Source organism: Haemaphysalis longicornis, unplaced genomic scaffold (assembly GCF_048455015.1).
Source record: "Haemaphysalis longicornis isolate Haplotype H1 unplaced genomic scaffold, Haemaphysalis longicornis Haplotype H1 scaffold_9, whole genome shotgun sequence".
Taxonomy (NCBI): Eukaryota; Metazoa; Arthropoda; class Arachnida; order Ixodida; family Ixodidae; genus Haemaphysalis; species Haemaphysalis longicornis.
The window spans coordinates 118,291,534-118,306,957 of NW_027526460.1; the positions used below are offsets into that span (position 1 = coordinate 118,291,534).

Here is a 15,424-nt window from a genome sequence, read left to right on the forward strand (position 1 = left end):
TGAACTTCTGTGATATCTGCATTTTTGTGGAAATGCAGTGCGTTACACGATTCTGGCCGGGGAAGGAAGGATGGGGGTACTCGGCAAAGAATGCTACGCATTAAAAAGCAAAGGCATATCCATGAACGCCTCGTGATTCAGAGATTCGCGGGGACAGTTCTCTTTGACAGAAAGCGTTTTTTTCAGGATGCAGCGCAAGAATGCACGGAACCGTAACCCTAAACAGCTTCGACGTAAATTAACTAAGCAGTGAGCGCACGTCCCTTCGCCCAATCCTGTTTGTTTCGTTCCAGGGACCCAGCACACCATCGACTCTGGACTGCCTCTGTCATGAAAACGAACACGGAGCCTACATCAAGAATTTGGTATCAAATATATACGCGCAATTGCTTGCAACCAGCGTAATAATCATGACCAGGAGGTATACCTGTATTAAATCTGCAACGAAAATTGTTTGCGACCTCACAGGAGTTACGGTGCCATGTCGTACCGAATGCAAGAGTTTGAGCTCACGAATTGGCACCCGTAATATTTTTACCACGCGTGAATTTTAAAGCTCTGAATTCTAATGAAATCACAGTCCATCTGAGCCCGAGTAAATTCCTAGCACGAGAAAGCTGTGAGTCCATTTGAGTTCTGACTTCATTTGGACTTTTCAGTCCATTTTAGTTCTGTGTTCATTTGAAAAAATTGGTGGAAAGTGGTGAAAAAATTGGTGAAATTTGAAAAAAAAAAAAAAGTGGTGAAAAAATTTTTTCACCACTTTCTTTTCGACTCAAAAAAATTCCCCCGCATTTCCCCGAGGGGGAGAATGTGAAAGTGCGAATGCACGGTTGTCGGCCCGCTTGCGGCGCTTGCGCTCGGCCCCCGCAGCCCACCCCCTCGCCGCCTTCTCTTCCATCTCTTCCATCGGGTTTGTAGTATCACGTGTACACCACGCAGTTATCAAGCCGCTATAACGCCGCTGAGTCGCCAACGCACGCCGCTGACGACGTAGTTTGAATGCGTTAAAGATATAAGGCGCGTCTAACACTGATATCACCGTCGCGTCTGTGGCTTGGTCGGTAGCGCGTCGCGCTGCGGCCCGCAAAGTCCTCGGATCGAAACCTGGCGCCGGATGCTGTTTTTTCTTTAAAGAGCACTGCGGACGCCGCCGCCGACGCCGGCGGTGGATGGTTTGGGGTCGCTTATAAAGAGCATTCGCTCTTAAAATTCTTCATCTCTTTCTGTGACCCACCACAACCTCCCCCTTGCTTTCCGAGGTTTTCTTCACTGCGAACTCTTATTTTCAGTCTTATTTCACGGAGCCCCTCATTTCCCATTTTCTGATTCGCTACATGCTTAGCGAGGGCCTCTGTTCTGGCAGTCTTGTTGCCAAAGAGAGCTTAAGAGGGTTCAACGCTGGTCGACCACTCTCGACATGTCGTAGACACTCGAGTCACGGCCCGCCGTTTAAAAAGAAGGTCCCCTTCACCCCGAGTAGTTCGAGTGGCGCTGGCTACCACCCCCAAGTGCAGGAAACAAAAATAACTTAATATAAACACCCGAGAAAGTGCTGGGGAAACAGCCTCGCCGGTAGCATAGTGGTTATCGCACCAGACCGGTATTCTGGAGGTCGTGTGTTCGGAACCCAGCCGGCGGGCATTTTTTCACCACTTTCTTTCCGACTCAAAAAATTCTTCATCTCTTTCTGTGACCCACCACAACCTCCCCTTTGCTTTCCAAAGTTTTCTTGACGGCCAACCCTTATTGCCCCTCATTTCCCATTTTCTGATTCGCTATATATATATATATATATATATATATATATATATATATATATATATATATAACACAGAAATAAGGGTTGGCAGTCGAGAAAACCTCGGAAAGCAAAGGGGAGGATGTGGTAGATCATTGAAACAGATTAAGAATTTGGAAAGAAAGAAAGAAAGTGAAGAAAAAATGCCCGCCAGGTGGGATCCGAACCCACGACCTCCAGAATACCGGTCTGGTGCGATAACCACTACGCTACCGGCGGGGCGATTTTCCCATTCACTTTCTGGGGTATTTATGTTAGGTATGTTTGTTTCCTGTGCTTGGGGGTGGTAGCCAGCGCCATTCGGACTAATCGGGGTGAAGGGGACCTTCTTTTTAACCCCCGGGTCGTGACTCGAGTGTCTACGACATGTCCAGAGTGGTCGACCAGCTTTGAACCCTCTTAAGCTCCCTTTGGCAACAAGACTGCCAGAACAGAGGCCCTCGCTATGCATGTAGCGAATCAGAATAGGAAATGAGGGGCTCGTTGAAAATAACACAGAAATAAGGGTTGGCAGTCGAGAAAACCTCGGAAAGCAAAGGGGAGGATGTGGTAGATCATTGAAACAGATTAAGAATTTGGAAAGAAAGAAAGAAAGTGAAGAAAAAATGCCCGCCAGGTGGGCATTTCACCCCGTGGGTTCGGATCCCACCTGGCGGGCATTTTTTCTTCACTTTCTTTCTTTCTTTCCAAATTCTTAATCTGTTTCAATGATCTACCACATCCTCCCCTTTGCTTTCCGAGGTTTTCTCGACTGCCAACCCTTATTTCTGTGTTATTTTCAACGAGCCCCTCATTTCCTATTCTGATTCGCTACATGCATAGCGAGGGCCTCTGTTCTGGCAGTCTTGTTGCCAAAGGGAGCTTAAGAGGGTTCAAAGCTGGTCGACCACTCTGGACATGTCGTAGACACTCGAGTCACGACCCGGGGGTTGAAAAGAAGGTCCCCTTCACCCCGATTAGTCCGAATGGCGCTGGCTACCACCCCCAAGCACAGGAAACAAACATACCTAACATAAATACCCCAGAAAGTGAATGGGAAAATCGCCCCGCCGGTAGCGTAGTGGTTATCGCACCAGACCGGTATTCTGGAGGTCGTGGGTTCGGATCCCACCTGGCGGGCATTTTTTCTTCACTTTCTTTCTTTCTTTCCAAATTCTTAATCTGTTTCAATGATCTACCACATCCTCCCCTTTGCTTTCCGAGGTTTTCTCGACTGCCAACCCTTATTTCTGTGTTATTTTCAACGAGCCCCTCATTTCCTATTCTGATTCGCTATATATATATATATATAAATATTTATTTGAGAACGAGAGATAACAAATAGCACTTTGACGATTGTGTGCCAACATGAACCAAATTTTATACAAGCAAGGAGCCTCGGACTCGTTCCTGAGGCCAGCGGCTGATGGCGGCTAGTTTGTCCAAAGTTTTGTTTCGTGTTTGTTTCTGTATTTGTTGGTGTGCGGGTGTGTGTGTGTTTGTGTCTGCGTGCGCGCCATACATACACATGTATTTACATGCGTCGAGAATACATGATTGCGCTATGCTGCCAGAGCTGCCACCTGTAATCCGATAGAGGGACGGTATGTGATCGCTCTAGTGTCCCAAGCCTTGACGTCATATTTTGATCAACAGAACCTGTTCGCTACGACCACGCCGCAGTTCTCTAAGGACGGAGCGCTCTAAATGTATTGATATTAGGCTAGTTACCCGTAGCGCCGATTCGTTCATTCCCCATCTAGGGTAGAATATTGCTCGCACACGCGCTTGATTTCCGTGACTTACTGCCCTGTTTACTTCAGAATGCGCACACCAGCTGGTGTTCTGAAGGCCAGTCGTAAACTGCGAACGCAACTACGAAAGTTGAAATTAGGCGTCTGAGTTTTTTCGTAAACAGAGGAGGCTCGAAAACATACTTTTGGCTCCTGGTTTTGATTATTGGCTCCTGAACCTCACCGTGTCACCTGATATCTCAAAAATACTCGCCGAGTTTTTGTGTAAAAAACAGTGTCTACATATTTGGGTTGTTCTTAAAATAGCCTTCCGGAAACACGGGTACTTTCTCGCGTTTTCTGTGCACAGCAGGCTCCGTAAGGCCGGAGAGATCCCCCAGCTTCTGTTTTGCGGTTCATCTGCCGCGAAATCACAAATGCAGCTGGCGTTTGGAGATGCGTCCTTTTAACACGGAGTACAGGTAGTCGGCTGAAAGCAAGCCAACATTCCAGCTGCATGCCCAAGTTTTTTTGTCCCGATATACGCTCACAGCATGCGCTCTCATCTAGATAAACGACACTGTTGAACGCACTTGTAACGCTGATGCTCAGAGAAGGGGAAGTGTCTAAAACTGAGTACGTCTATGTGCCAGCACCAAGCGATAAGTACTGCTGCCCTTCAGATCATGTTGCGTCCTACTGCACGGAACACCGGCCGAGCACACTAGGTGTAAGCATAAGTTTTTTATTCTTGTTGCTATATATGCATGGTCATATCAGCACAGATACTTCTCGCTCACATAGCGCCAAAACCTGACAGGCGATCAATAATATTCATTTACAGCGTGAGTGCTACCCTTGTCAACGCTGATGTCCTTAAAGACGAAATGCATTATAATCCTAATTTACAAAGAACCGAAGCTTTTGTTGCTATGGCACAAGCAGATTTGCATATTTTAAAGTAATTTAAAAAAATAGCTTATTTTGTGGAAATTTGGAATTCTAGGAGCGATGACCACTGTTCTTCCTCTACTTTTCAGACGTATAAAAAACCGCAAAATAACAAAAGTCGCAGTTTATATAAAGGGACTTGACAAAAACTACAGGATTTCCCGCTCCATATAAACCAAACGCGAGTGAATATGATCCACGTGCTAGTGAATATAATCCAGGTGTCAACCAATATAATCCAGGCGCCAACCAATATAATCCAGGAACCACGCAGTGCAGAACACATGCCAGCGCTTCGTAATTTAGTTGGCAACCAATACAAATCCCGGTGGAGTGTATTTCCTTCCAAGATGGATGAAAGAGGTTACGTGACCAATTTAAGCAGACGACTTAAGAACAGCGCACTAAAACAGTCACGTGACTCTCCAGCACTCTCGCGTAATTACTATACTGAATCCGACGGTGGTGTCATGGGTATCAATTATCGCATTTAAATTGCTCACTTACTCCAAATTTTAGGGGAGACTGCCAGAATGCCTAACTCTCGAAACACCATTGGGGCCCGAACGTGGGACAGGTGGCGCTGCTGGCGCGGTCAAAAGCGCCACCTGCGGAAGAAAATCGCAAAAATGGTAGTGACATCGCCTGGCGTGTACGTGTGGAGATACGTGTGTTTCCTTGTTGTTTAAAAGTGCAACCTCTCGTTACCGTGATAATGTTAGTCATACGGCACGCACATTTTTTTGCAAGAATTTACGTCCCAGCGACGCACGTTCATTTTACCTAATTACCTAATTTTGGTTGATTATTATTCATTGATAATTGATTGCGTTAAAAGTCAAATTGATGTCACCAGTGCTTCTGAGGTATCAAATTAAAGGTCTCGCTAGAGGGAATCACTTGCGACAAATTAAAATTTGCTTCCTGGTTATAAAAATCAGATAGTCACGTGTATCAGATTGGGTTAAAAGTCATACTGATGCCACCAATGCTTGTGAGGTATCAAATTGAAGTTCTCGATGAGGGAAATCACGTGGGACTAATGAAAAATGACATCCTGGTTATAGTCATGAGATGGTCACGTGAGTCATAAATTGGTTTAAAAATCAATATGGTGCTGCTAGGGCTTGTGAGGTATCAAATTAAAGGTTTTGATTAGGGGAGCCACGTGGGACACATTCAAGATTTTTTTCTTGTTATTGTAATGACATAGTCACGTGAGTCATAGGTTGTGTTAAATGTCAAAGTAATGCCGATAGGGCGTGTGTGGTATCAAATTGAAGGTCTCGGTGAGGGGAATCACCTAGGACAAACAAATGTTGCTTATGGTTTAGTCATGAGATAGTCACGTGAGTCAAAGATTTGGGTTAAATATCAAAGTAATGTCACTAGGGCTCATGAGGTATCAAATAAAATTCTCGATGAAGGGAAGCACGTGGAACAAATTAAAGATCGCTTCCTGGTTATAGTCTTGGGATAGTCACGTCAGCCATTAATAGGTAAAATTTCAAACTGATGCCACTAGGGCTTCAGAGGTATCAAATTAGAGGTCTCGATGAGGGAAGTCACGTGGGACAATTAAAAATCGCTTCCTGGTTATAGTCATAAGATGGTCACGTGAGTCATTAATTGGGTTAAATGTAAAAGGGTTGCCACTAGGGCTTGTGAGGCATCAAATTAAAGGTCTCCATGGTCGGAATCACATGAGGGAAATGAAAAATCGCTTCCCGCTTATAGTCATGATATAGCCACGTGAGTCATACATTGGGTTAAAACTCTAAGTCATCCCACTGGAGCTTCTGAGGTACCAAATTAAATCTGGGTGAGGGGAATCACCTACGACAAAAATAAAGATGGCATGCTTGTTATAGACGTGAGATAGTCACGTGAGCCATAAATTGGGTAAGAAATCAGTGATGTCATTAAGGCTGGTGAGGTATGAAAATGAAGGTCTCGATGAAGGGAATCACAGGGGAAAAACTGAAAATTACTGCGATGTAGTTGTCATGAGATAGTCAAGTTGGCATAGATTGCGTTAAAAGTCAAAGTGATGCAAAAAGGGCTTGCGAGGTACTCAATTAAAGGTCTCGGTGAGGGGAATCACGTGAGACAAACTAAAAATCGCTTTCTGTTATAAGTGCGAATGCACTTTATAAGCGACCCCGAACCTTCCGCCGTCCGCATAGCAACAGCTGCGGGTGCGCGCTTTTCGTCTTCCTTAGCAACGGGGGGAGATGGGCGCGCGCTGCCTGGCCGCTGACATGGCACATACCCACGTGGGAGATTGGCCAGGAATAAGTGCGAATGCACTTCTTAAGCGAGCCTGAATTGTCGCGCTCGCATAGCGCCTCCTCTTCCCCCTCGCCTACTCTCCTAAAGCCCCTTTACTACTCTCCAGCTCGCAACACCCTCTCTCGGCGCGCCAGCCAGGCCACTACACTATATAAAAGAAAAACAGCATCCGGCGCCAGGTTTCGATCTGCGGACTTTGCGGCCGCAGCGCGACGCTCTACCGACTAAGCCACGGACGCGACTTTTTTTTTTTTTTTAACAATAACTTTATTTACAAATATATACAGAGCCGTATGCAGTGATTACAGTGGTTTCCGAGCACATCAGAACATGGCTTCACTTAAACATAAAAATGAGGCGATCGGCTATCATGCGAGGAGAGGGTCAGAATGCTTTGCCAAGTAACTGTAAGCCAATCGGGGAGTATTGCCCGCGAAGTCACAGAGCGTTTGTGAAACTTAAGCAAGAGAGATTGCCAACAGGGCTACTGCGTCATTGCACAAAGTTTGAAGTGAACGGGATAGAGGGAAGGGAGAAAATAGAGCTCTTGGGTAAAGCCATTTCTTGGTATAACTGGGCACCAGCGTTACCCGGGGCTAGCCCTCAAATTGCGTCCCATCTCCTCTGCTGTTGTGACTTGAAATCCATGAGTGCTCGCGTTCCCCGATCCAGTGCGTCGCGTAGCTCGGAGTCTGCCTCATCCCCGTCGAGGGCCGCAATTGCCCATTGTGCCTTTTACGCGACGTTGATATCAGTGTTAGTAACGCGCCTTGTATCTTTAACGCATTCAAACTACGTCGTCAGCGGCGTGCGTTGGCGACTCAGCGGCGTTATAGCGGCTTGATAACTGCGTGGTGTACACGTGATACTACAAACCCGCTAGTTCTGCATCCTCTCACGTGACTGCGCCTCCTCTCCCTTCACTCCGGTCGGCGCTTCGCAGCTGCGGTGCGCTGCGGTGCGGTGCGCTCCTCCTCTCGACCATACACGTTAATTCACCAAGATTTCCGCAGAGGGACAAACGAGGCGTGTTAAGCCGAACGTGATCACGAGGGGGTGTTAATGTAACTAACGGGCAAAATGCCACCGAACATCAACAAACTCCCCCTCATAGCATCACCCCGTGCTTCGCACTTCCTCATACTCCCCTTCGGGGAAATGCGGGGGAATTTTTTTTAGTCATGAGATAGTTCCGTGAGCCCTAGATCGGGTTAAATATCGAAATAATGCCACGTGGACATCTGAGATATCAAATTAAATGTCTCAATAAGGGAAATCATGCGGGAAAAACTAAAAATTGCTTTCTGGTTATAGACATGAAACAGTCACGTGTCTCATATATTGCGTTAAAAGTCGAGGTGATGCCACCAGGGCTTGGGCGGAGATCAAATTAAATGTCTCGATCTGGAATGTTTTCATGCAGACTATTTTTTGAAAAGATAACAAAGGAATATTTTTAACATAAAATAAAAAAATCACCGGCTTAGGTTACATAAGTAAACATCACAAACCGAGACAAGCCCGAAAAAAACCATATTAGGGTAGAGCGCATTGTGGACGAGATTTTTTTCTAGTACTTGTTTGTGTTTATTTTAAAAACAACATGAGAGGGAAAATATGTTGGCTGACACTTTTTAGAAACCATATATTTTGGTTTATTACTGTACTTTATTTCCCCTTGATGCCCCACTGCTGTCGAGGCAACTCATTTCGCTGCTGAATGAGCTCCCGAACCTCACTGAGCAGCAAAATGTCACTCGCCTAAAATGTCCGTTGGTGTTGTCACGTAGTGCTGAATATTTGACTTTTAGAGCAAATGTCATTAATTTAAATATCATTTGATCTGCCGTATGAGAGTCGTATCACATATGCTACGCAGTTTTGATCGTACTCTAATACTGTTGCTCGCAAAAAAAAATAATAAGGATCAGGTGTTTCTGGGGCAGCCGCTTGTGAACACAATGTAATGCGGCCTTGTCAGAGCACCCCGTGCCAATACATGGCTGGAACAACGTTCGCGCTGGCCTCTTACATGATGTAGTTGGCCCACGTGGGGCGCAATGGTAAGGTAACACAAGTGCGAGGCGATAACACAGTGAGAGCCTGACATGTGTTTCTCTCCGTCTACAACAGAAAATATTTATACGAGGTTATTTCTAAAAACAGGCTGATATTTTCTCAGCAACTGCAAAGAAAGAAAGTCGGGTTTGAATTTATATACTGCTATGGTCGAATGAAGTCAGCCCCAAAACTAAGTCATCTGTTGAGATACCAGATGCCTAGCTAATGAGCTGCATAAAAACGATCGTCACGATGATAATCATACCCTATTCTTTGTCTACGCCTTGAATTCATACGGTATCGGATTAAGTAATCGTGTTCGGGAACCGCACATGCGGCAATAATTGATCTATTACCGTTGCATAATAAGCCATAAGCCCGCTCTACATGGTGCGAATTTGCTTGCGAATTCGCAGCTGTGGCGTCGCTAGTGTGGCAATATGTCGTTTGGCTGCACAAGATAGCACAATCGAAACGATCGATTTTCGTTGCTGCCGAAGCTACAAATTAGGTCATATTGCCGCTCGAGCAGTGCCGCAAATGCGAATTCGCAAGTAAATTGGCGCCATGCAGAACGTACTATAGGCTCTTAAAATATAATCGAGAAACGCTTAGGAGAGCTCTCATCCATCCGGCGTGTTCCTAGAAATGTGCAGATATTCGGGTTTTTTTTCACGCCCTCGGGCGTGGCTAGTAGCAGTGTTGTGGTAATGGTGGTGTGGGGAAGCACCGACCAATTGAAGACCTATGTCATAGCAATTCCAACCAGTGCCCACGGGTCCACAGTGTCCACAGAGGCACTGTTGAAGACGAAACGAGAAACGACTTAGGTAGTACCAAAGGGAGGATGGGCTCGAAATACAACAAAAAGTGAACAACAATGGCATTACCGGTTGCACGAAAGAGGTGGTCACAGCATCTCCTAAACTTTCCTTATCATCATGGTGGAATAGGTTACAAAGATGGCGCCAGTAATCAGATAGTGGTGAATACTTCTACCGAGACGACACAAACAGGTATGTCAATATTGAGATACGCGTATGTCGATTTATTCATTACACTAGTAAAGAGCAGAAATAACGTGTAGTGCTGTTACCATAAAAGAGCAACCCTGCGAGGCGTCTTGAAGGGTACATCACAGCGCTGTTGCGCCGCCTATTTCCTAAGAAAAGGGCCACGTTGACACGAGTATTCTTGGTGACAGTCATCCTGGACGGCGCATCACGTGACTGTGACGTCACTAGTTTCGTTGGCGACATGCAACATAATCTTTAGAGCATGAAGTCATTTATACCAAATTTCACTACAGTAAAGTCTGGCACTGCAATCAGGTGTTGTCATGGGACTGCTGGAAAACGTTAAATTTTTACCTCCCCTGCCTTTAAAATTCGTGTGCTTCGTGATTAAAAACTCTCTTTTCCCGGCGATGGCTCGAGTTTATTTTCCTCCAAGCAGCACGACGCTCCCTATGCGCTACTTTGGAGCAAGCACGCCTTGCTTTCTTGAGACGCTGTGTGTTGCTTTTTTTTCGGCCTGTTGTTAATTCGCGGAAAATAGCCATAGAAAAAAGAGCTCTTAACAAATGGAGGGAACGCAGGAAAATTGGATCGAATTGAGCACACTTCGACTACATCCATGATGGGGACGGGTACCGGAGGGGACCAGCGGTGGGGTGAGAGAGAAAGGGTTGTTACAAACACGGGTGAAAGAAGACTACTGTCTTTCGATGACGTTTGCTGCAAAGCAAGCAGATAAGTTGAATTATTTTATTATTTCAGCTCGAAATTCAAATTATGGGGGTTAAAAGCGCCGAGGCTGTGCCCCTGGGCCTCGAGGGCTCTGGATTACTTTTGACCATCTGGCGATCTTTAACGCGCAGCAAAATCTCGACATACCATGGTCTTTTTTTTTCTCCTCCATTGAAAAGCGGCCATTCTGGCCAGTATCGAACGCACGTCTTTGGGCTCAGCAGCATAACTGAGACACTGCAGCGGGTGGTATTTTCAGCGACTGCCGTAAGGGTGATCGGTGATTTACAGCTGCTTTCAAAGCGCGCTGGTTCGTCATGTGTATATTTGTTTACTACCCTGAAAACGTAAAACTCCATAGATATATTTACCATCCACGTAGATTTATTTGTTGGGGAGTGTTGCTCCACATGGCGTATCACAGACGAGTAACAAAGTAGGAATAAATAGGCAAAACAAATGAATCAATTTGATTTTATATATAAAGGAAAAGCATTATTTCGAATTTCACGGAGAGGCCACCTGAGTAGAAATGTAACTTTCCATAAAATTGTGAAGGGCGTTAAAAACGTTTTTATGTTTTTAAAAAATATATTGAAAATATTAAAAAAACAATTCCAAACATCAAAAACTCGGCATGCTCTAAAGGTCTGCTTGAGACCTTTTCAGAAAAGTGTCGGGGCATTCATTTATGGTTTTTTTACGCTGCATTCGGCAAATATATCTATTAAGTGTGAAAATACACCCCAAACGCAATTTTACGTTAAAGCAAATGACTCCGGCCGGGGTGTGGTCAGAGCCCTGGCTGCCTTTCATAATCAGGCAGGTGAATAATAACGTCTTATTTGGAATCCCCGGAGCTGCGGTGACCCCTCGGCCTGAAGAGCTCATTCCGTTGTCATTCAGATACAGGACAGAACATCCCCAGGAAAATGGAAGATGCATAAAATCTTTCATTAGAATAGCTGAGCTTGAAGAATGCGTAAACTGAACAAGTCTGCTCCCGGCTAGCTTTAAAAACGAGTTTTCCCCGAACGACCCATAGCCGACTTTGGATTTCCGCGTGTAGGAATCTTGTGCAGATATTGCATCGTCGCTTCCACAACTAGTGCGATCACACATTCCTAGCACAATTTTTCAACACACCACCAGCCCCTTTCTCGCAGGTGCAACTTCGTTTTTACATTCCGGCTGGTGGTAACAACCCCTAAGCCATAATTTTGACTTTTAACCCAATATATGACTCCCGTGACTATCTCATGAATATAACCAAGAAGCAATCTCTAATTTGTTCCACGTGATTCTCTTCATCGAGACGTTTATTTGATACCTGACAAGTCCTAGTGACATCAGTTTGAATTTTAACCTCATCTATGATGGATGTCACTATCGCAAGACTATAACCAGGAAGCGATATTTATTATGTTCCACGTGATTCCACTCATCGAGACCTTTAATTTGATACCTCACAAGCCCTAGTGGCATCACATTGACTTTTACACAATCTATGACGCACGTGACCATAATCACTATAACCAGGAAGCCAATTATAATTTGTCCTAGATGATTCTCCTCATCGAGACCATTAATTTGATACATCATGAGGTCTAGGGTCATCATTTCGACTTCTAACCTAATATATGACTCGCGTGGCTATCTCATGACTAAAACCAGGAAGAAATTTTTAATTTGTCCCACGTGATTCGCCTCATCGAGACATTTAAATTGATACCTCACAGGCCCTAGTGGTTTTAATTTACATTTAACCCAATTTATAAGTCACGTGACTATTTCATGACTATAACGAGGAAGCAATTTTTAATTTGTCCCATGTAATTTCGCTCATCGATAATTTAATTTGATACCTAACGATGCCTAGTGGCATCACTTTGACATCTACCAAATTAATGACTCACGTCACTATCTCATAACTGTAACCAGGAACCGATTTTTTTTCTCTCGTGTGACTCCCCTCATCGAGATCTTTATTTAATACCTCACAAGCGCTACTGGCATTACTTTGACATTTAACCCAATGTACGACTTACGGGGCTATCTCAAACTTACAACCTAGAAGCGGTTTTTAATTTGTTCCACGTGATTTCGCTCATCGAGACACTTAATTCGATACCTTGCAAGCCCTAGGCGCAATATTTGACATTGAACTCAATCTATGACTCACGTGACTATCTCATGACTATACCCAGAAAGCACTTTCTAATTTGTGCCATGTGATTTCCCTCACCAAGACCTTTAATTTGATTCCTCAGAAGCACTGTTTGCATCATTTTGACTTTTAAGCGAATTTACTACTTACATGTCTATCCCATGACTATAACCAGGAAGACATTTTTAATTTTTCCAAAGTTTCTACTCATCGGGGCCTCTAATATGATACCTCATAAGCCCTAGTGGCATCACTTTGACATTTATTTCCATGTATGACTGATGTGACTATCTTATGACTATAATTAGGAAGCAATTTCTAATTTGCAAACGGGATTCTTCTCATCGATACCTTCAATATGATACCTCACACGCCCTTGTAGCGTCACTTAGGCATTTACCCCAATCTATGACTCACGTGACTATGTCATTACTGTAACAAGAAAGATCTTCAATCTGTCCCACGTGGTTCCCCTCATCGAGACCTTTATGTGATACCTCCAAGCCCTAGCAGCATCATTTTGATTTTTATTCCAATTTATAACTCGCGTCACTGTCTCGTATGTATAACCAGGGAAGCGATTTTTAATTTGTCCCACGTGACTCCCCTTATCGAGACATTTAGGTTGATACTTTACAAGCCCGAGTGACATTAAATTCACATTTACCCAACGTATGACTCGGGTGACTATCTCATGGCTATTACCCGGAAGCAATACTTAACTGTCCCACGTGATTCCCCTCATCGAGATCTTCAATTTGACACCTCACATGGCCTAGTGGTGTCACTTTGACATTCAACCATATCTATGACTCGCGTGACGATGTCATTACTGTAAAAAGGAGAGAGTTTCATTTGTCCCACGTGGTTCCCCTCATAGAGACCTTTATATTTGATACCTAACAAGCCCTAGCAGCATCGTTTTGATTTTTAAGCTAATTTATGACTGACATGACTGTCCCACGACTATAACCACGAAGCGATTCCTAATTTGCACAACGTAATTCCCCTCATCGAGAACTTTAATATGATACCTTAGAAGCCCAAGTGGCATTACTTTGACATTTAACCTAATCGATGACTGACGTGCCTATCTCGTGACTATAGCCGAGAAGCGATTATTAATTTCTCCCACGTGATTCTACTTATCGAGACCTCTAATTTGATACCTCACAAGCCCTAGTGACATTAGTTTGACATTTATCCCAAATCGATGACTCACCTGACTATCTCATGATTATAACCAGGAAGAAATTTTTAGTTGGTCCCAGGTGATTCCCCTTATGGAGAACCTTCAATTTGATACTTAACACGCCTTAGTGACATTACTTTGACATTTAACGCAATCTATAACTCACATGACTATGTCATTATTATAACAGGGAAAGATCTGTAATTTTTCCCACGAAGTCCACCTTATGAAGACCTTTAATTTGATGCCTCACAAGCCATTGCAGCATCATTTTGATTTTTAAGCCTATTTATGACTAACGTGGCTATCTCATGACTATAACCAGGAAGTAATTTTTTCATTCGTCTCACGTGATTGCCCTCTTCGAGACCTTTAATTCGATTTCTCACAAGCCCTAGTGGCATTAGTATGACTTCAAACCCAATCTATGACTCACGTGACTATCTCATGACTATAACCAGTGAAGCAATTTCTAATTTTTCCCACGTGATTTCTGTTATTGACAACTTTAATTTGACACCTTACAAGCCCTGGTGGCATCAATTTGACTATTAACCCAATATCGCTCACGTGACTATCTGATAACTATAACCAAGAAGCAACTCTTAATTTGTTCCGCATGATTCCCTTTATCGAGACCTTTAATTTGATACCTCAAAAGCCCAAGTGACATCAATTTAACTTTTAATCCAAACAATGACTGATGAATAATAATTACCTTAAATTAGGTAATTACTTAAAATGAACGCGCGTCGCCGGGACCTAATTTTTTGCAAAAAATGTGCGTGTCATATGACTAACATTATCACGGTAACGAGCGGTTGCACTCTTAAACAACACGGAAACACGCGTTCTCCACAAGTACACGCCAGGGCATGTCCCGACCATTTTTGCGATTTTCTTCCGCGGGTGGCGCTGTTGAGCGGCGCCAGCAGCGCCACCGGGCTCACGTTCGGGCACCTATTGGGTTTCGAGAGCAAACACTTCTGGCAGTTTCCCCTAAAATTTCGAGTAAGTGAGCTATTTAAATTCGATAATTCATACACATGACACCATCCTCGGATTCTGCATGAGGATTAGGCAAGAGAGCTGGATAGTTACGTGACTGTTTAATTGCGCAGTTCTTAAGTCAGAGTCTGCTTGAATTGGTCACGTTGCCTGGTTTATCCAACTTGAATGAAAATACACTGCGCCTAGATTTGTATTGGCGGCCTACTAAATTACGAAGCGCTGGCGGGTGTTCTGCATTGCGACGGTCCTGGATAATATTGGTTGGCGCCTGCATTATATTGGTTGGCACCTGGATTATATTCACTAGCGCGGGGATTATATTCACTTGCGTTTGGATTACATTCAGCGAGAAATCCTATAGAGGTTTGATTGATAGAGTTTTATACTTATATATACTACAGGGAAATCTATCGCGTCGCGGGCTACCGTGGCCGGCGCCACTGCCGCTAGCGAAGTTCATGGCCTACTTGGCTTAGCTAGCCATAGGGC

The 15,424-nt window shown here is 44.2% G+C and overlaps 1 protein-coding gene across 1 annotated transcript in view; it reads left to right on the forward strand.

Moving 5' to 3' along the window:
- Window positions 1–4,068: 4,068 nt before the first annotated feature.
- Window positions 4,069–15,424, forward strand: part of LOC144151827 (sodium-coupled monocarboxylate transporter 2-like) — a 64,911-nt gene continuing 53,555 nt past the window's right edge. Inside the window, exon 1 of the mRNA XM_077682972.1 lies at window positions 4,069–4,243. The gene's annotated coding sequence lies outside the window, so the exon portion shown is untranslated. The remainder of the gene's footprint in view (window positions 4,244–15,424) is intronic.